Here is a 23,381-nt window from a genome sequence, read left to right on the forward strand (position 1 = left end):
TTAATGCCTCACACTCATGTTGAACAGAAAAACTGCACTGTTTCATAAGTGCATCAAACTGTTCTTAACAAACTAGAACTGAATGCTTCCCAAATCTTATTAGCTTTGTGGTACAAGCGCTTGTATTACAAAGATATATGCGCTTCCTGACCACTCTGAGTGCAAAAGTCCTCATTGTCGGTGCTTCCACTCATTTGTCACCGCTTAATAAAGGAGTTGGATAAAGATAATGGAGTCCTCTCTGTTACAAGATTTACTAGATGTTAAATCCTGGCAGAAGAGTCAATGTCAAGCTGCAACATATCGGTGGTTATATTTACTGACCTGTCCGTCGGTACCTCAGGCGGCCGTTGACCTGGAGAGAGAGGTACCGACGTCAGGACGAAGCCTCGTTTAAATACGGAAGAATTATCGCACCTGAAAACAATTTGATCGCAAAACCGGCGCAATGTTCGACGTTTATGTCTTATTAACTACAAAATGCGCACCATGCATGTAGGATAACGTAGTTTGTTAGGCTCTGTTATACTATCGTATCCTGAGTCACATGATAACTACAAATGTGTCCCGAGGCACGGTTCGAAACGTAGTTCTCAGATTCTTTTTCGCTGTTACAGGTCAATTAAAATGCAGAAGTATCACCACTTCTGAAAGCAATTTGTTCCAAACCAGCGCAATGTTCTGACGTCTATGTCTTGTTGACCACAAAATGCACCCAATGCATGTAGGGTAACGTAGTTTGTTAGGCTCTGTAATACTATTGTGTCCCGAGTCACATGATAACTACAAATGTTTCGAGAGGCACAATTGGAGACGTAGTTCTCAGATTATTTTTCACTGTTAAAGGTCAATTAAAATGCAGAAGTATTGCTGCATTTGAAAGCAATTTGTTCCAAACCAGCGCAATGTTCTGACGTCTATGTCTTGTTGACTACAAAATACTTCTTAAAAAAGAGAGGGGCCCTTTGAGACCCAAAGGACTAGGATTCAAACAGAAATTCTAAATTAGGCGTCCTCTGGGAGTACTAAATAGTAATTACAACTTACGCAGTATTCCTTCACTGACAACACAACCATTCGTCCAATCACTATTACTCATTCACTCAAGGGTATCACTGTAAATACCAATGGTCTACGTGTTGGCACAGAAACTTACAATTGATGCACTGATATGCTGACTTTATTAAAATTGAAATACAAAATTCAAAACATTTCATCTGAGAAACAAGTATCAAGCACTAAAAACAACAATTTCACAAAATTTTCATTAGAAACACAACACGAGAGATGATAAAGACATTACATTTCTGTCATTAGGTACCACAACCACTACCAAAGACTGTACACAAATACCCCAATGTTTCAAAATTCATCAGCATTTGGGGTGAATTGAAAGCAGTGAGTTTATGGTGGACAGGTGTCGACGTGTTTCAAAGGTTTAGTAATAGTTGGACCTTCTTTATCAAGACTACATGGTATAGTACTCTCGGTGATTAAAACATCTACAGTACAAATATATGACAAATCAATAAGTACTACAGACAAATCAGTACATCAATACTAATACTAACTTCATAAAAATAAAACAGCATTATTATCAATGAAAACATCTTGACACAGAATCCTAATAATCTTTTTAAGACAGAAGAGAAAAACATAAAAGCATCTACAGTTTGTGATACCAACATATCAAACTTCTGTGCCCTTATTACATTCATACCATGTACTCTGCTCCTTTGTTCCACAACAGTATATTCTCTTATGCAATTCTATATATACACAATTATACCATTGGTGTATGATGCAGCGCTTACCTATAATTCATGGTTCTTTATAATTAAGGCACTAGTTGACCACTGTAAAATGGATCCAACTGTTCGCATCGGCGAACCGGAATTTGTTTCACCTATTGCAAGACCACATAGAGAGGACACAACAATAGTGTCTTTTTAATTCAGTGGTTTACCTCACCTTACTTTTAATATTTTCAATTGTTTGATCAGACATGGTTACATAAATAAAGTCCCCTACTTACTTATATATGCTTTATGAAAGGATAGCTTCGTTATGTGTTTGGGCTGTATTTCTTCATGCCCAGTACTAAAATATGCTACACCGTTCTTTGTTTACCTATATCAAATAAGACATTAATTATTTTAAAAGAACCAACAAAGTTTCTAGAGTTCTAGTTATTAAAATTAGATATTGAAAACTGAGTTTCACCCACCTAAGGTCAACTAATGAAGTCTGACCATAAGCCGAAATCCCTTCTTGCACGGTTGTTTTTAAAAAAAACGAATCCTTGATTGCAATCTACACAATTAAAAAAATGGGATAACCACTATTTATGACGTTATAAGTTTGTAGACACAATAGTTACTTAAGGGCATGACTAGTAACTTACTTTCATATTTGTTCGTTTGTTCTTAGGGTCCTTTTGTTTCTGTGGCCTTCTCAGTACTGCGAAAGCAAACGGATAATATATTACCCTTACAGTGTATGGAGATCTAGTTAGCTGCAGATTAACAATATTAGGTTTTTCTAAAGCCCTATCAAACTTGTGAAGCAAAACAGATAATTTCTGGCTATTTGGTGCATAGGGACCTAAACCGCTACAAGCTTGCCAATTTTAAATGTTTGTAACCGGTCTCACCACGTAATAAAAGCGCCTCTATTTCAACCCGGTTTTTGTCTACAAACACCCTTCAGCGATATACTAGCTACCGGAGCTGCCAACAACCATCCGTGTCTCTACAAGATTCCTAAAGATCCTACGTTTCTAACCTGGCCCCTGTCCACGTTCCTGACTCCTCTCTTACCTCGTGCAGGGAGCCGGCGTGCCTCCAATTATTCATGTGGCTGTAAAACGCAGCACTGATACACTCCGCTGTTTAAAAAGCCTCCAACCATTTACTCCGGTGTAGACGTTAGCATAAGAAGCACGTGACTCGCGTCTTTACGCTACAAGGGTTGGTTGTTTTTTACATGCCTTTTCCTCAACAACGCAGTGGGGAACCCCCGATATAAGATCCCACAGAGTGATGATAAAGAATGACCCCTAAGATATGATCAGTTTTCTAGGCCTTATTTTAAAATATTCCTATTGGTCATCAACTAAAATAATAGTCCCTTTCTCATATAATGTAAGAGGCGATATTATGAAATAATGGACATCCATTCCATTAATAGTCCCTTTCTCATATAATGTAGAGGCGATATTATGAAATGATGGACATCCAGTACTCTCTGGAATTAAGTCCATTTTGTACAGTGTTTAGTTTACAGATATGCCACTGTTCCCTCAGTTTCCTTTTCTTTTCTAAATCACCTTCTCTCATATTGCCTGAGATTCTTTCCAGTATAAACCAACAAAGATCATTACAACTGTGGTTCAAGTTGGAAAAATGTTCAGTCAAGGGTGCATTCTCTTTGTTTGTTATGAGTGCTGATTTGTGTTCTAACACCCTTATTTGGAGTTTGCGACTGGTTTCACCAACATACCCTAGACCACAAGGGCATATTAAGAGATAAATCAAGTTTTTACTGCTGCACTTGTTCAAACTATTGCAGATGATTTCCTGACCATTAAAATTAAGCTTCTTTGCCACCATAGAATGTTTACAGATAGAACACATTCCACATTGATAATTACCAACAGCTTTCGTACCGTGCAATGTGGTTTGGGAATCCTTTTTGCAATCCCTGTAGGTGTTCACCAGAGAGTTCCTAATATTCTTATTTTTTCAAAATGCAAAAAGGGGTTTGTCTAATTTTACTTCCTGACCGTCATTTAGGATCTTCCAATTTTTGTTCACAATATTCTTAATTTTGTTGCTGCAATCAGAAAACTGACTAACAAACCCTAATTTCTCTTTTTTTACTTCAAGATTACTTGTTCTACTTTGATCCAACATGTAGTCTCGATCTTCCAGTTTTAATTTAAGCATATCTGAATGTCTATTAAAATCCGACATAGAAAAACAATTTCTACATAACGGTAGAAATTGTCCAAAGGGAATATTATCGCTTTGGGCTTTCGGGTGGAAGCTCTCTTAATGTAAAAGAGTGTTTTTATCTGTCGGCTTGGTTTAAAGCTCCACCGATAAGCTTCCATTGTTATCATTAATGCAGATATCTAAAAAACTAATTTTTTCTTTGCTTTTTTGTGCTGTGAACCTCAAATTGGGGTCCCCCAAGTTCAGCCGCTTGATGAACTCCTCTAGTTTCTCCTTACTGCCTTCCCAAATAAAAACTATGTCATCAATGAAGCGACGCCAATGGCTCACTTTCTCAAAGAAAGAAGCAGCTTCATTGAAGACATGCTTGGCTTCAAATTCCCCCACATAAAGGCAGGCCACACTGGGAGCACATGTGACTACAAAATGCGCCCAATGTATGTAGGGTAACGTAGTTTTGAGACTCGGTAATACTATAGTATCCCAAGTCACATGAGAACTACAAATGTGTGTTAGCATGCTTATCGTGACATTGTCAGTGTTACAATGTTGCCTCTCATACAATAATATATGGATCTCAATGAGTTCTGCAATGACAATAACTCCTTGACAGAGATTTTACACACAGGTATTTGGTCTCTATCTGTTTACTATGGATCTTATTGCCACTTGTAAGTGCAATTGCAGATGCAGAATGCGAGTGGTTCATCTAATTCAGTAGAGTCCAAGGAATTTCATCATTGAACCCCATTTTTGTCAGTTTGAAGTTTGAAAACCCACTTCTGTTCTTTTGTAAACAGAAACTTAGAAATGTCAGATATGTGGTTAGGGATAAACGGTTGTTCTAAAATTGTGCAGGTAAAATCATCTGCCTTATGTTTGGCCTCAATGAAATGTCTCGTTAGTCGTGTTGCCTGCTTTTTACACCTGATTGTGCTCTTGTGTTCGAGAATACGTGACTTTACTTTACGGGTCATCATTCCAACATTATTATAAGTACAATGACATGTGATTAAATAAATGACTTTCTCACTGTTGCAGTTTGTGAATTTATTTTGCACCCATGGACGCTTAGTGCCTATGTCTACTGACTTTGATTGTTGAGTTTGTGGACAACCAGCAGAAGACCCGCATGGATAATGTCCTTGTACTGTAGGGATGTCCCGCAAGGTACCCACGGCTCTTGGAAGTAGAATTTTCGGCCTGGTGTGAACCAATCTGTCGCATAAATTGGTACTTTCATTGCCAACATTCAATATGTTCCAGTTCTTCCTTACACTTCGCTGAATTCCATTAGATATAGTGCTAAAAGTATTAACAAATGTTAATCTCATCATCGCTGGTTTAGACACAGGTACATCGAGAAGTGCCTCTCTGTTGTTATTTGTAGCGCGTTTAAGAGAGTGCTTTACCAATTTCTTGGGATACTTTCTCGCTAGCAGTTGTTTAGATAGTGTTTTGGCATGATCTCCGTTTTTCTCTGCAGTTCAACAATTCCTTCGAATCCGAAGGAATTGGCCATGTGGCAGGTTATCTCTAAGTGATTTCGGATGGTGGCTATCATAGCAAAGGAGAGAGTTTCTGGCCATAGGTTTTTTGTATACTTCACTTTCAAGGCCTGTCGATGTAACGTATATCAAAATATCCGGGAAAGGTAGTTTGTATTTATCAAACTCTGAAGTGAACTTCAGAAAATTGTTCCTTGTATTTAGCCACGATAAAAACTGAAGGACAGAACTGCATCTCCCCGCCATATGACCAATATGTCATCTATGTATCTCTTCCATAGTCAAATCGAATCAGCATATGGATTAGCTTCATTCAGAACGTGTTGTTGTTCAAAGATAGGGACGTACAAGTTTGCCAGACTCGGCGCAAAAACGCTGCCCATGCTGTTACCTGAGGTTTGAAGATAGATGGTCTCCTCAAACCTGAAGAAGTTCTCTTTCATGGCCAGTTGTGCACAGGCCATGATGAACTGTACAGGAGTAATCGAGTCCAGATCTCTGTTCGATAGCAAATACGTGATAGCTTCTAAGGTCTCATCTTGAGGAATTTACGTATATAGTGATTCAATGTAAAAAGAGACCAACAAATCAGTGGTCATGTCAAACTCTACTTCTGGTAAAAGACATAATATGTCTTTTGTATCCTGCAGGCATGTGGGCATCTCTCTAACGACTGGTCTAAAAAATTATCCACAAAAGTGGATAAAGGTTCCAATATGGAACCTATTCCTGATATAATGGGTCGGCCCGGCGGGGTCTTTGAGGTTTATGCACTTTGGGCAAGGTATAAAAATAAGGCATGACTGGATGCTCTGTACGAAGGAAATAGGCCTCTTGGGTGGTAATTCAGCCCTCGTTGATTGCTTCTTCTACCATGTCCGAGTTAGTCTTCTTAATTCTTTCTGTCGGGTCGACTTCCAAGGTCCGGTAAAACCTCTTGTCTTCCAATTGGCGTAAGCATTCTGCACGATATTGTTTGGTATCTTGTACAACTATTGCACCCCCCTTGTCGGCAGGTTTAATTGTTATCTGCTCATCAGCTGTCAGGGAATGTAGTGCTTGTTGTTCATTTCTTGGAAGATTATTATAGGGTCTTTTGTCCATCATATTTAATCTTCTTACATCTTCAGTTACCGCTTTTTCGAAAGGTCAACACTTCAGGAGGTACTGTGTGTGTCGGTGGATTGAATGCGGAACGTTATTTGAGACCTGTGTTGATTTCAACTGTCTCTCTGGGCATCATGTCATTTTTTTTTTTAAATAATGCATTCGTATTTTGCGAAAAAATTGGGCAGATTCGCAATGAGTCTGGAAAGGGTTTTCTTTGAAGATGTATACAAATCCTAGTCCTCTGTTTAACACAGTAAGTTCATCTGGCGTTAGAATGCGACTACTAAGATTCATTACTAAATCGCATTGGCGCTGGTCCCTGGTTGAGGTTGGGTTTTCTGCTTGTTGCTGCAGGTGTTCATGGGTTGCAATGGAGGGGCCCACTGGACTTGGGTTTGTTGGTTTCTCCTTCTCCCTCACGAGCACCCATGGCCAAACCCTAAAAAAGGCTGATTGTTAAAATTCGGAGGAGTCTGAAATGGGCCTGGTTATGGCTGAAACATCGGCGTAGGAAACGCCCATGGATTAGGTGGCCACCATTGTTGATAGTGGGGAACCTCTCCAGTTAACTCGATTATTCCTGCCTCGCCCTCTAAATTGTTGTCCGCTCATCATTGAGGAGTCTGAGTCCTCAGAGCTTTCTTCAGAACTCATGGATGAATAGGTTGACCCATGCCGTTGCCCTTTCCTATTGAATTCTGGTGGAGTGTAGCTCTCACTTGTGTATGGATACACCCGTTCATGTGAAAAACAATCTAAGTCTTTTTTAAATTTCTCAATCTTGGTAAGCAATACTGAATCTTTAAAGTCTTTGTTCGTTTTGTTTGATTCTTCTAAGTTCTTTTTATATAGAGTGCCTGAGATGGTAGTTTTGATTCTAGAAGTTGTATCTCAATCAGTTTGGTGTCTGCTACACTAATGATCAATATTAACCAGACTTGCGTGCAGCAGCACGCTATTAAAGACCAGTCTTTCAAGAACGCCTTATCCTGAAGAAAAAGTCTAGGTGCATTAGTAACAATTAGCCCCGTTGGGGCGCAGTTACCTCAGAGATATTCAGTCATAATGGCACCATGTACGACTGTCCTAGAATGTGATTTTTTTAGTCCTAAGAGTTTCACCCAGTCATCTTCATTACTGGGTATTATACTTGATATGGTGCCTAGAATACTAGGTGTAGATAGTGTAGCCTGATAAGTCGCATCATCTTACGCTAAACCACTATGTTCTGCCATGCTTAGTAGTTCTTATAAGTGTCATAAAGGTGCAGGAAAGGACGGAATGAGCTAGTTATGGTACAAAAACTGTCAACTGTGTACATTTTGACTAAAAGACCCGCAGCCTCAGCTGCACAAGAACAAAGTGAACCGAACAGTAAATAGAGGGTCTAAGGGAATGTTTTAAGACCTTGCATGGATATACTCCCCTAAGATAACTTGTAGAACAAAACAACTATCCATGGGTCACTATAAAGTGTGCCATCCTCCTACCTAACAAAGTGTTTCCTAACCAAACCTTTGCTAACCTGTTTCTGGGCTTGCTTCCAAACTCCACACTTGTAGAGTACTCTTCCTGTGACTTGCGGAAATCATCCCGGGTAGGGCCTTCAGTGCCTAACAAACCCTGCAGCCTTGGGAGCAAACCAGACTCCAGCACCTGGTCTGCTCCAGGAGCCTCATCCTCCTCTCCTTTTAGAGCAGAAGCTATGACTTACACAGTCACTGCCTTCCCAGAGCCTGACTTTTACTGCATATTACCATGTACTGGTCCCTGCAAATCAGGAATTATCCCAGTCTCTTACTGGGAATGACATGCAGTCGGACCTCTGGTCAACACAGCTGACAAGGTCCATGCCATAAAGGCTTCTGGAGCTGACACCAAGCCATGTGGGGAAATCAAATCATTGCCCAAATGAAAATCCAGCACCTTGCTTTCCATACATTAAGCATGACTGTTTTTGGCATGTAGATCTATCTCAACTTGGGCCAGTAGGCACATCATGCCTTCTCCACTGGCTTCCAAACTTGTATCCTTAGTACCAGAGCGCATCTCCTCAGGATTAAGGTAATTTCTGTTAATCTTACTACAGAAGGCTCCAGTATCTCTCAGGGCAGGCACTGTCTTCTCATTTATACTAAATTCCTGCATACACCCCTTCGTGTTAAGATGAATGTGCTTCAGAGCACCTTTCCCAGGTCTCCATAGCTACTAGGCTGAGTAAAAATGGCCAACTTGAGCCTCTTTACACACATGTAACTGTCATGTGGCTGGATTAGGCCCGGGAAGAAACACTGCCATTTTACATACGCATGTTTATTAAGTTGCCTTCTTTTCTACAGAATGACTTTTGACCAACATTTGCTTGCATGACAGTGCAGGATGTGTTTCTCTGAAACCATGTTGCTTACATTTCCACTTCGTAGGGACACTGTCATGAAATCTTGAACATTTAGTACAATGCCTAAATGTTCATTGTGCAAATGTTGTTGTTTGTTTTTTATCCAAAAGGCAACACAGATATCATAACAGGATAAACAATGACAACATGGCTGAGACCTCGGAATGGAAGGATAAATGGTTTTATGTTTTATATATATATTTATATATATATATATATAAAGATATATATATAAATAAATAAATAAATAAATAAAATATATATATATATACACTGAAAAAACCATAGGTTTCAGGCACGTTATAGTTAGAAATTAGCATTTAAAAAACCTTAGAAATTCACTGAAAAAACCATAGGTTTCAGGGGCGTTATAGTTAGTTGGACATTTCACTTATACAAAACCAGTGAAATTCCCCCGTTATAGTTAGTTCAGCTAACTATAACTCGCGCGCCCGCAATGCACTGCTGATGACGTCACATATTACATCATGCATGACTTGGTCAGTGACATCACTGATGACATCTCAAATGACAAACAGCAAAGAGCAGTGTCCCGGGGGTGGGCACCCCAGGGCCATCACAGGCTCCAGAAGGGGAACCGCGCGGCCCCCCTCCTAACAATTGATAAGCCCCGGGGGATGGTGGTCCCCGGGGCTTGAGGGTCTTTCATGGACCCCCCAATTTAAATAATTAGAGCCCCGGGCAGGTGGCAGTCCCCAGGGCGTGTGGTGGGTTCAAGACCCCCACACAGGTAGTTTTTTTTTTTTTTTAAAACAAGCCCCGGGGGTGGCAGTCCCCGGGGCTCTGGGGGGGCCATATGCCCCCGCCAATATTTTATAAAAGCCCTGGGGGTGGCGGTCCCCAGGGCTTGGGGGGCCTTTGAGCCCCCCCACCCATTTACTAAACAAGCCCCGGGGGTGGCGGTCCAAGGGCTGGAGGTCCCCTTTGGGCCCCCCATTAAAATCTTGACATTGGCCCCCGGGACTTGGCCCACCCGGGCTAATTAATAACGAAGCGCGGGAGCCCGTACTTCATTTTTTTTACCTTTTCGTCTGGATCCGCGGATCCTCTGCGGATTTTGCCGATTTAAAATAAAATAATAATCTTTTTTTGGCCCTGGGGGTTCTTGTGGGTGTTTCTACCCTGCCCCCTTTTCTCTTTTTTCCCATTTGTTTTTCTGTTTTCTTGTGCCTCGGTTCTACCGATGCACGAGATGGCTGCCAACACTTCCTGGTTTGGAGTGTTGACAGCCAATTAAAATAGAGCACGTGATCGGGAGGGTGCGCGTATCCTCCGTGCCTCTAGATATCACTATATTTATTTCTTAATTTCTCAAAAACTACTTAACAGATTTACACCATTTTTGAAAAGTTTGCTTTCTTAGCCAGGCAGTACTTGTTTGCCAAATTTGGTGTAATTCCATTCAGCAGTTTTTGCAATAACTGTGTCTAAAGTTTCCTATGGGAAATTGATGTTTTCACCACTATTTTTTGAATTTCTCAGGAACTATTGAACGGATTTACACCATTTAAAAAAAAGGGCGTTTTCTGAACCAAGGGCTACCTTTTTGCAAAATTTGGTGTAATTCCGTTCAGCAGTTCGGGCTGTAGCCGTGTCTAAAATTTCCTATGGGAAATAACATGGGGAAAACGTGTTTTGGGATCCCCCTTTTTTCTCGGCCACTGCTTGACTAATCACCCCCAAACTTTCAGGATAGGAGCTGATCGGAACGGGCCATTAGTTTTGAAAACTTCACAAAGATTCGCCAACCGGCGCCAAAGTTATTGGGAATAAAATGCTACGATTTTCCTATAGTTAATAGGTCCTAACTATAACTACCTACTGGCGACCGCCAGTAGGTAATACATATATATATATATATATATTTTAATTTTTTTTATTTTTTTTTATTTTTGAGCTATCCTGGCCCACCTTCTTCACTCTGGGGGTTTCTTCCAGGTACCAACCACAAAACGCCACCACTTGATTACTGCTTCTTCGCAAAAGTGCTTTAGTTTATTTCATCACCTCATAATATAAACAGACAAGTGTCTGCCATGACACGTTTCGATCGCTATCGCTATCTTGATCACATGACACGCCGCTAACGAATCACATCTTAAATACAATGCATGTCCAATCGGTTTAAAAGACTAACAGGGCATGTTGATAAATACAAAAAACAGACTATCCGTATTAATGTAAGATACAAGTGACTTAGAATGCATCATACGTTGTATAATTGCACAATAAAATAAATACAGCGATGGTTAAAATTTCAAGTTGGCTAAAAAACAAGTATCTCAAAAGCAGAGAATGTCAATTATACCTCGTAGTATATATATAATAAACATCCAATTTGCTGTCATAAATACATCATTATTGTCAATAATACTTTTATTAAATTGCTAGTGCTCTTGCTAGTGCAAACAAAGCTGCAAAGAAAAGGAATTCATATTTTGTATGACATCTCTCCCTCCATGAATAGCAAATGCCACTCTTAGATACCTAGCAATCTTTCCAATCTATTGGACCAACGCTATATCATGATATAACTATATCTGAAAAATCTGATAGTCTGTAAAGTGCAGTGCAAATTTAAAACCCAAAAACATATGTGAAGCAAACATTGCTCAAAACCTAAGTCACCATAAATTTACACAAACATATACAACTAGGGGAGGCTGCCTAGAGGCGCTAGTTCACTGAGTTGACCATTCAAAGAGCAAGTGCTTGTATCAACAAAGTGCAAGTGCTTAAATATCCATCATATGTTTACAAACAAAATACCATATTACTAAATGTTGGTCCAATCTGTTCTTGAAACCATGTCATATTGGATAATTCTAACGCCCCCACTGCTCCATATGGACCTGAATCTCAAATGTCATTCGGTTCCGGTCAAGACAATTACTCATGAAAGGGAGAGAAGTCATGAAAGGAAGAGACTTGGAATCGGTCCCTGACACCAAGACCCTCTAGTGTAAAGAGAACCCAATACGAGTAAGTACTATTAGAGGAAGTTATATAAGTCCTCACTCGTATTTAACCCGTTGGGCATCTTGGTAATTAGGGTCAGAATTAAGTAAGATTGGAGTTGTTGCAGCTTCCTTTCTCTGTCACCTCCCTGTCTAGATACGGGGACTGCCCCTATTACCGAGTACCTCAGTTCGTTGAAATTTTTATGGTGCACCAATTTAAAATGTTGGGCTACCGGATAGTTGGGGTCCGAATTGATTATAGTTCTCAGCTGTTGCAGAATTCTATTGAACACCGGGAGCTTTGTACTGCCTATATATTTTAGCCCACACAAGCACTCTAAAATGTAGACAGCATACTCAGTACGACACATAAAGTGTTCTTTTATGGGAACTGGTATAGTGCTGAAAGCAGTCTTGTATTCAGTTAAATTGGTGCCAAATTTACAGGCACAACAAGACCTATACTTAAAAAAAACAGGTTTCGAAAGCCAAGTTGATTTGGTGGTAATTTCATGGCTGGATTGGACTAGAGCATCCCTCATGGAGGGAGCTCTCCTAAATGTGATAGATGGTACAGGCAGCACAATAGGTTTCAAAGTTATGTCTGTAAGAACAATGGGCCACTAAGAATTGATAATATTGAAAATATTTTTTTCTTGTTTGCTATAAGGGGTAACTAGACTTATCAACTGAATACCAATATCCTTAGCCTCAACCTCTGCCTGTGATATTGATTCTACAATTCTTTCCCTTTTAGGTACCAGACAACTCTCTCGTGATTGGGAATTGATTGGGAATTGGCTTTATCTTTTTTTTGTAGGTCAGATTGTTTATAACCCCTTACCAAAAATCGGTTCAATGCCTCTTGTTGGCACGGTTGTAAATCATCATTAAGACTGCACATTCGGCGTATACGTAGGAATCCACCATAAGGTATACTGTGTATTAAGTGTCGAGTGTGCGAGCTAGTCGCGTGCAAAGTAGAATTGCCAGCAGGGTTTTCCCAATGTAGTTTTGTCTGTAGTTTTCCTGCTTCAAGAAAGACTTTAACATCTAGGACCTCAACCCTAACGTCTCTAATCTTAACAATAACACAGAGATTATTTTCATTGTTATTGATCATGGTCACAAACTGCTGGGCTGATTCCTTTGTGCACTCCCATACAATAAAGACATCGTCAATATATCTCCAATATTGTCTTATGCGGGAATCCCAAGCAACTTTAGAGAGCGACCTGAGGGCATGCTCCTCCCACCAGCCTACATGCAGACATGCATAACTAGGGGAGAAGCACGCCCCCATAGCCACCCCTCTCAACTGTTGGTACATCTCCTTATTAAACTGGAAAAATTTATTAAGGCACAAATCAATCATTTTCAAAATCATACAGATATGTACGTGTAAATGGATCGCTCTGTAGTTAAGGAAATGTTTTACTGCTGCCAATCCATCAGTATGATGAATAGTCATATATAAAGAAGCAATATCCATTGCAATCACAAGTACTCCAGGTGGCAATCAATATTATTGATTTTTCTCAAAAAGTCTCCTGTGTCTTTAATAAAGCAGGGCAATTTAGACACTTGATCCTGTAAGAAAAAAATTACATACTTGAATATTGCTTCTAAGATGTTATTCCTCGCCGAGATGATCAATCTGCCAGGAACTGGAGAAATGTTTTTGTGCACCTTAAGTATAAAATACAGAATGGGGGTAATAGGGTGGTTGTTCCTTAAAAAATTATATTCATTTTTAGTCAATAATCCTTCCATTTTCCACTGTGATAGATGTTTAAATACTTTGTCTTTTACTGAAACCAAATCTTGTCTTGAGGCTATGTGATAACACGTTGAATCAGACAAGTGTTTTTGAGTCTCCTCTAAATACTGGGTTTTCGGCCACAAAACAATGTTCCCTAATTTATCAGCTTTGCTGACAACTATCTCATGATTTGACTTTAATTTCTTCATGAGGGCATAATAGCGACTCGCTGTATATTTTTGCCAAATTCTCTTCTGATTAATGGAACTGTTGATCCATTTGAGTTCCTCAATTACCCTGTCTCTAAAGACGTCCATTGCATCCTTGGGCATTAGTGGGAGGAAAGTTGATGGAGGGCCAAAGGGACTTCTGGCAGCAGTGCCGATATTCACACCCACATTGGAAACAACTTCCTGTATAGAGCTGGCAGCATTGAATTTTTCATTAGCCAGAGAGTGCAGTACTTGGAGAGTAGAGACGTCCTTAACTTGTAGGTTACTGCCCTTCTTTTCACAAATAGCCTGATCATCTGCTTTCGTCATGTGTTTATTGAGTTGGTAAAACTTCTTAAGTTGAGCTTCCGAATGAATTTGAATATATCAATTCTAGATTGGTTATGAGAAAATTTGCTCTCTGGGCAATACGTCAGGCCTAGAGATAGAAGTTGTAATTCCGCTTTTGTCTATACTGTCTCAGTAAGGTTTATTATGGTGTTGTGTTCTGGGTTTGTTAACGCATCCATTTCTTTGTTGTTATTCCTCTGTTGGAATTGCCGCTTGTGTTGCCTTTGTCTCTCCCTCCTGCATTTGTTCCTGTTGCGCCCTGTTTTCCTTAAGGTTTCCGGGGACGTAATGTCTGCCTCCAGTCCTGGGTTAAAAAATTCAATTCTGCGGCAGGTGTGAATCTTGTTTCTCCCATTGCCTGTGCGTCAGAGGTCATGGCCCTATTATCATCAGAGTCACTATTGGAAGTGAATGAGTTTACATTCCAATCTTCATTAGCTGCAGTGTTGTTACCAGATGGCAATGGTTGAGCTGCAGGCAACTTGTTGGTTAATGACTGCCTTTTAACTGTGTCAAATTTCTTAGAGAAGGTAAAAACCCTTCCAGAAACATAACCATTTTTGTCTCGGGCGAATTTAAAAATCTTTTGTACTTTGATAGTGTTATCATGTTTCTTTAGTTTCACTTCAATATCTGCACGTCCTTTTGACACTACTTCTTTTTGTTCTAGCTCATACAATGAAACATTCACTTTTTCTATTTCTTTCAAAATGTTGTCGTGATCGATTTCTGCATATTTTATTAAGATGTTTACCCTATTCATGGATGCTTGTAAATTATTAATTGCCCACTCACTCACTTGGGGTTCTCGAATGTTGGTGCAATTAAAACCCTCAAACCTCCCGGCACTCGCCCAGCATCACGATATTTCTAAAGGGACTTTTTTTCCCACCACTATGTGAGTTCTGTCTTGAGAAGTTTCTTCAATGTTCGTAATAAAGTTTTCGCATCACTGTTCTTCATATTACTAGTTTGGCTTGCATATATATATATATATATATGTATATATATATATATATTACCTACTGGCAGTCGCCAGTAGGTAGTTATAGTTAGGACCTATTATCCATAGGAAATCCGCAACATTCTATTTGGAATAACTTTGGCGTCGGTTGACAAATATTTGCAAAATTTTCAAAACTGGTGGGGCGCTCTGGTCCGCTCCTATCCTGAACGTCTCGGGGTGATTCATCAAGCGGGGGCCAAGAAATAAGGGGGTCCCAAAACGTGTTTTCCCCATGCAATTTTCCATAGGAACCTTTAATCGCAACTACAGCCCGAACTGGTGAACGAAATTACACCAAATTTGGCAAGGAGGTAGCCCTTGGTTCAGAGTCATGCCTTTTGGTTAAATGGTAGAAATCCGTTCAGTAGTTCCTGAGAAAATCAAAAGTAAAATAACTTATATATCTGGGCGGAGCCTAACCAAACATCTCATCATGAGATCTGATTGGCTGTCAGCACTTTATCCAAGAAGTGTTGGCAGCCATCTTGGGACCAATATACATGATAGCAACTCATTAAAAAGCATTACAGTTAATAGAAGGGTTTAAGACTTTACTTACATTATAAATCATTTGTTGATGGTACCATACTCATTTTAGGAATTGGGGTGTGTTCTAAGGTGATTTTACCATGTGAAAAAGCCTTCTGTTGGGATATCATGAATCATGTTTGAGAGAAAACTATTTTCTCATGCTTTTCCCACAGAGATTTGAAGGTGATCTATAAGCTAAACTGAGAGCATATTTTTTGCAAATTCACATTATCTTTCTCAGTCATGTGAGAATGAATTCTGACTTTCTCTGTAAAACATGTACATCCAACAAGGGCAGAGACTGTCAGTTGATTTCTTTGTGTTCTACTGCAGCTTCCCAGAGTGTTCTAAAGAACAACTAGAGCGCTAACAGTCCTACTTATGACAAACGTATTGCACACCTGAAGCCATTTTGATTGGAATAAAGTGGTAACTCTTAAAACATTTAATTTAAAAAGGAACAAAATAAGGGGGTTTATTTTGCCATATAAAGTATGATTAGTGCTGCAGAAAGAAAAATTAGGGCACATTTTGACTTCTCAAATCCTCTTCTATTTCCTAAAAAAATTCTGACATGCAGACTGAAACATGCACTTTGAATACCAGCAGGAGACTTCCCTGGTGAGCAGTAGCTTTATTACAGTGATCTAATGAGCAACTAGAGGCTAACATTCAGAATTTATGGCAAATGTGTGACATATCTGAATACCTTCTTGATGGAATCAAAGTACATAACTGAAAGTATTTCCTACTGAGGAGACTGCAGTAAATGAGGAAATTAGGAAACTTCATGACAAATAAATCTCCCAAGATGGCCACCAGAGACAAACGAGCACAAATACAGCACAAATATCACCCATATGTAGCCCACATGTAGCCCAATGACAGAAGTGTGCAAAACCCTTTTTATTTTTTGCAGTTTTATATAGTGCAGACTTGTCAGGTATTGGAGTGCTTTAAATGAGCATTGGTTACATCACACAAGAACAAATTCATTTTGGTTGTAGACATGGAGAGATTAAGTGATTTGACAAGAATCACAGAATGTCGAGCTGAAGCAGAAACTCCAACCTGTTCCCCAGTTGCAAAGTCTGCAGCTCTGGAAGTAACACCACATCCTCTCCCCTAGGTGCAACATTCAATCAAGTGGTCAACTGGATAAAAAAACATAAAGATATCAAATGATTTAAAAGTGCTTTGTCGCTATTTGAAAACTTAGAAAATATGTCCTCATTTTAGTTTTTTAGAGCACTAACCATAATTTTGATGCAAAGAAGACCCTCTCATATATGTAATTTCTAAGGGAAATGCTCTAGGTATTACAGTTTTGATTACATCAAGATGACGTCAGGCGTTCCACACTTTTGTTATAAATATAGAATGTTAGCAATCTAGTTGTTCATTAGGATACTGTTGAGAGGCAGAGGCCAGGGGCACGGACTCTGAAAATTGAAGGTAGGTAGGAGGGTGCAGAGGCAACAATTTGACCACACTGGGCAGGCAGGAAGGGCAGTGGCAGCACAACAGACTATGGAGGGCAGTGGAAAGGGAAGCAGGGGCAACAAACCAACAGTACAGGACTGGCAAGAGAGGCTGTGGCAATATAAAGACCATTGTGGGCAGAAGGAAGAGGCAGTGGTAGTACAACCATACATGCCAACAGACCCGATTCAGCCAGGAAACGTCCAATGTTTTTCAGCTCAAATGGGCTTTATTTGATCTGTCTCCTGTCTACAATCTCCTCTTTTTCAATGTAACTCAAAGGGGAAAATCAATACCCCAGTTTTTTTTTCAAAATCTCCCTCTTACCGAGTTCAAAATGTTCGCAAGTATGGTACATTGGATCATGGAAGGCAGAAGGAATTGGGGTAGGGACATGGACTCGGATAACAGAGGAAACGAGGGACATGGAGAGGTGCACCAAACTGACCCTACAGGGCAGGCATCAGGGTTTGCAGCAGCACAATACACCACACAGGGCATGCGGGACGGGAATCCATAGAAAACAGTAGGGAGGGGACAGAACCATGCACATGGACAACAGAGAACAGAGGGGGAAGAGGCAATGGTAGCTAGCTGACCATAATGGACAGACAGGAGAGAAAGATGCAGCATAACAGACCATAAAGGGCAGGAAGGACGGATCAGGGGCATTACAATGGAACAGACAAGCCATGAGGGAGGGAATAGGGGTCTGCACATGGAAACAGAGGGCTGGGGCAAGGGGGAAGGCAGGAGCAGCAAGATGACCATGGAGGTCAGGCTAAAAGCAAGACACACCATGGAGAGCAACAGTGAGACTATGATGGTATACACACAGACCATGGAGGGAAGGTGGGAGGGGGTCAGGGGCAGCTAGCTGACCACACAGGGAATGTGGGAGGGGCCGTGGCAGCACAAAAGACCATGCATGGCAAGCGGGCGGGTTAGTGGCAGCACAATGGCTATGATGGGCAAGAAGGAGGGTGCAGGGGCATGCACAAAGGACCATGGAGGATAGAAGGGAGGGTCAGGACCTGGGCACAGACAAGAGAGTTCAGGGGAAGGGGCCTCACAACAGACCACGTGGGGCAGGCAGGAGGAGCAGTTGCAGCACAACAGACCAGGGAGAGCAGAAGGGTGTGGCAGTAAAATGGACCATTGAGGACAGGAGGAAGGAGATAGGGGCATGGAATGTGGACAGGCAGGGTGGAGGTGGCAGGGACAGGTTACAGTCATCTGACAATGCTAGGCAGGTGGGAGGGGAGTGGCAGCGCAACAGAGCACTCAGAGTAGATAGGAGTGGCAGTTCCATGGAACATGGTGGGCAAAAAAGATGGAGCAGGGCATGCACAAAGACATCGGAGGGAAGGGGGAAGGAGAATAGGGGTAGCAAGCTAAGCACAGAGGCTAAGCAGGATGTCAATGATGGGGCATAGAATTGGGCAATGGAGGGCAGGAGGAGTGGACTGGTACATGCTAAATGGAGGGCAGTGGCAGCACATCAGACCATGCATGGCAGGAGGGAGGAAGCTAGTCCATGGATTCAGACAACAGAGGATTGGGAGGAAGTGGATGGGGTAGCAAGCTACCTGTTCAGAGAAGGCGGGAAGGCCAGTGGCAGAACAATGGCCACACGTCTGTAATAAGATAGCAGGGTCATGGACTTGGACAATGGATGGCTAGGAGGAGGGAAGGCAGGAGCAGCAAGCTTGGGTGGGGGCAGCACAATTCCAGGCCCTGCTTCCAACCCCCCACCATCCATTGTGATATGCATTTTACTTAACGTTAAAAAAAGAACTAGAAATTTGATGAAAAAAACAAAGATTACAGGGACTGTATAGTTAGACTCAGATTTCAATCATACACAACCAGTGAAATTCAGCAGTTATAGTTACCTGAGCTAACTATAACTTACGCCCCCGCAATGTACTGCTAATGAACTCAGACATGACATCATTCATGACATGGTCAGTTACATCACTCATGACATCACTCATGACATCTCGAATGAGCTGTGAATGGAATGGAACTATAATCGCTAGAACTTTATTTAGGGATAGTGTGTGTATATTAACACCCCTTTCCTTTTCTTTCGTGTAAGAACCATTATAATACACAACGTGCCCGGATTAATATGGCCGATAGCCTTTCACTTTAAAGTAATGTGTAGTCCATTGTTTATGTTGATGTTTGCAATTCTAAGTATGTTTATTATGAATAAGTGACGTTGACGAACATACAGGTATGGCGGTCACGGGGCAAGATATGCTGAAATGACATTGTGTGCATATTAACACTTGTTTTCTTTTCTTTATTGTATCAATTCCTGAATTTTCACGTCGTGACCAGGCCAATATTGCCGCCAGCTTTTTGGATTAAAGTAATGCACTGCTGATGACGTCACATATTACATTACTCATGACATGGGCAGTGACATCACTGATGACATCTCAAATGACATCACTGCAATTACTCCAGATATTAGTCATATACTTAAGGAATGGCCTAGCCACTAACACAAGTGCAGGTACAATATTTACACTATGCATGCAGACCTCTAACCAGCTACATACTATTAATACGTTCTTCTAAATACCCAGTTAGTACCTATGCAGTCTAGGAATCCATCTGTCTGTCCCATGCACTTCTCCATTCACCCATCCAGCACTATCTACATATCCTATCACTCCACCAATACCTAAGCTCTTATAAATTCAGCACGCACTTTCTTTGCAACACTGAAATTACTCCAGTTATTAGTCGTATACTTAAGGAATGGCGTAGTCAAAAACACAAGTGCAGGTACAATATTTTGTATACTATGCATGCACACCTCTAACCAGCTACAAACTATTGATACGCTCTTCTAAATACCCAGTTAGTACCTATGCAGTGTAGGAATCCTCCTGTCTGTCCCATGCATTTCTCCAATCACCCATACAGCACTATCTACTTATCCTATTACTCCACCAATACCTAAGCACTTATAAATTCACTATACACTCTGTTTGTATTACTGTAATTATTCTAGTTACGAGCCATGAACTTATGGAATGGCCTAGCTACTAACACAAGTACATCTATAATATTTTGTGCACTATCCAAGCAGACCTCTAACTAGCTACATACTATTGATACACTCTTCTAAATACCCAGTTAGTACTCATGCAGTGTAGGATTCGTCCAGTCTGTCGCATGCACTTCTTTAATCACTTATCTGCCACTATCTACTTATCCTATCACTCCACCAATATGTAAGCACTAATAAATTAAGTGTTCACTCTGTTTGCAGCACTGTCATCATTCCAGTTACATATGGTATTCTTATAAAATGACCTAGGCACCAACACAAGTACACATATAATATTCTGTGCATTATCCCTACAAATCTCTAAGCAGATGCATACTATTGGTCCACTCCATTAAATACTTAAGTAGTACCCATGCAGTGTAGGATACCTCCTGTCAGTCTCATGCAATTCTTCAATCACCCATCCAGCACTATGTTCTTATTGTATCAGTCTGCCAATACCACTTATGGGGCAGATTTACAAGCACCCTGCGCCACCAGTACGTCACTTTTTGTAAAGTAGTGATGGCGCCAGGCACGCCTTCATATTTACAAGGAGAGGAAAAGCCACCCTGCTGGGTTTCTCCTCTCCTTGTAAATACAACCCTTTCATACACAGAACTTTGCGTTGAAGGGGCGTCCCATAGGTGTTGCTGTGGGTGTTCCCATGAAACACCCATAGAACAAGACACATCTCCAGATTTATGAGAAATCGTAAATCTGGAGATGTGTGTGAATGTGCGCCATCCTAGAGTTGGTGTGGCAAGGCACAACGAGGTGAATTGTTTTCATTTCTCCTCATTGTTTTCTCTTTCAATGCATGCTGCATTCCACAGAATACATTGAAAGAGAAAAATGCCTTTACTGATTGTTTTTGTGCAGGAAGGTGTCCCTTCCTGCACAAAAACAATCTCCACACGATACAGACATCCTTGCACCATGGTGCAAGGGTGCCTGTGTCACTGCATGGCTGCAGTTTGTGCAGCAGTGCAGAGGGAAGCACAGAGTTGCAACATGTTCATGTACATATGTCACATCCCTGTGCTTTGGAAGTGCCACAGTGCAGTGCAGCTAAAGAGCTTGCAGTGTCACGCTGCAGTACTTCCTCATAAATCTTCACCTATAAATTCACCATACACTACTAATGCATTCTTTCAGTCAATCATGCTGTATACATACATTCAACCAAACTTTCACACATTACCTTGCAATTATAGTTCTTTCTTTAACCAGATAAGGTAGTTCTGAGAAGAACTTTTTTTTTTCTTCTTTTTTTTTTGTATTTTCTTTTTTTTGGAACAATTTTGTATTTTGGGTTTTTTTTCTCAAAAAATTAACAAAAGAAGAACGAATAAAACAGGAAACATTTGGAATTACTTATCATTCCAAAAACAAAAAAACAAAAAAAATAACAACAATAGTTCGTTGCACAGCACAAACTGCATCCACCTTACTGCTCACCGAAGCATATAAGTTTCTTACACTTCACGCAGTGTTGCTCGAGAAAGGCCATTGCAGGTGTTCCTGAGGACGCTCCAGATGTACTTGCCACGGGAAACATCCTAAACAACGAAATTGGAACAACGACTTACCTTAACAACGAAGTCAGTGTCACGACGAATCTCGAACAACGAAGACCTGAACCATGACGTTCAACAACAACGAAGACCTAAACAACGACTTTCAAGAACGAAAAAAGATGTATTGCAATGAGGACTACGGCACTTTTGTCCGCCCCTCACTCCTCACCATTCAACAGTGTTGTTCAAAAGGTTTGTCATTAATCTATTAATTAATTATACGCTGATGATACCCAGATTATGGTGTCCCTCTCCCACTCGGGCAGTACCTCCGCTCTCAGCTTTAGAAACTGCATGGAGGCAGTTTCTCAGTGGATGATCTATAATTCACTAAAGCTGAACGGGGAAAAAACCGAGGTCCTTATTTTTGGTGGAAACAGGGACATTTGGTCCTCTGAGTGGTGGCCCCCTTCTTTGGGAGTGTGCCCTGTACCTATGGACTTGGCTCGTAATCTGGGAGTTATGATCGATCCCGTTCTCTCCATGTCTCAGCAGGTTAATAGGACGGTTGCCACCTGCTGGGGCATTATCAAGATCCTTAGGAAAATTAGACATTATTTGGCTCCGCATGCTCGCAAACAGATTGTTGTTGCATTGGTCGCCTCACGGCTTGATTACTGCAATGCTCTCTATGCCGGCATAAATAAGGGCCTTGTGCAACGTTTGGAAACAGCCCAGAATGCGGCAGCCAAATTTGTGCTTAATGCTCCTAGGCTTTTTTCTGCTACTGCTGCTAGGAAGAGTTTGCATTGGCTTCCGATTCAAGACAGGATTGTTTTTAAGATTCTTTGCATGACCTACGGGGCTTTATCTGGCGATGGGGCTGAGGGGGTGAAGGACTTGTTGGTACCTTATGCCCCTGGCAGAGACCTTCGATCTCTGAGAAAGAACTTGTTGTCAGTTCCCCGCTTTCGAAGAGTTAAATGGGGAGGGAGGGGCTTTTCGTCTCTAGCCCCAAAACTGTGGAATACCCTCCCCACTGAAATCAAAACTCAATATACTGTTCTTACTTTTAGGAAGGCATTAAAGACATGGCTCTTTGCCAAGGCTTACACGTAATTTGGTTCCTTGTCTGTTTTGATCTTTTTGGGTTAGGCGCCTTGATGCCTTTGGGCTTAGTTGCGCATTATAAGTCTTCTTTCATTCATTCATTAATGATAGGCAGAACACATTGTTTAAAGGAACCCACTCTTCTGCATGAAAGAAATGGCAATGCTGCGATCAGGATGGTGGCTGGCGGGCAAGGAGGATTTCTCTACACACTCAACCAATCAGATTAGGAAGTGTTGCCTCCTGGTGGGCGGACTATAAGGAGTGAGGGGAAGCAGACAGATCTCATCATGGTATCGTAGTGGGAAAAGCGTCTTAGGGAATGCTATGTCATTGAAAGGTAGGCAGCACTATATTAAAAAACACGATGTATTTACATTTTTG

Source organism: Triturus cristatus, chromosome 7 (genome assembly GCF_964204655.1).
Source record: "Triturus cristatus chromosome 7, aTriCri1.1, whole genome shotgun sequence".
Taxonomy (NCBI): Eukaryota; Metazoa; Chordata; class Amphibia; order Caudata; family Salamandridae; genus Triturus; species Triturus cristatus.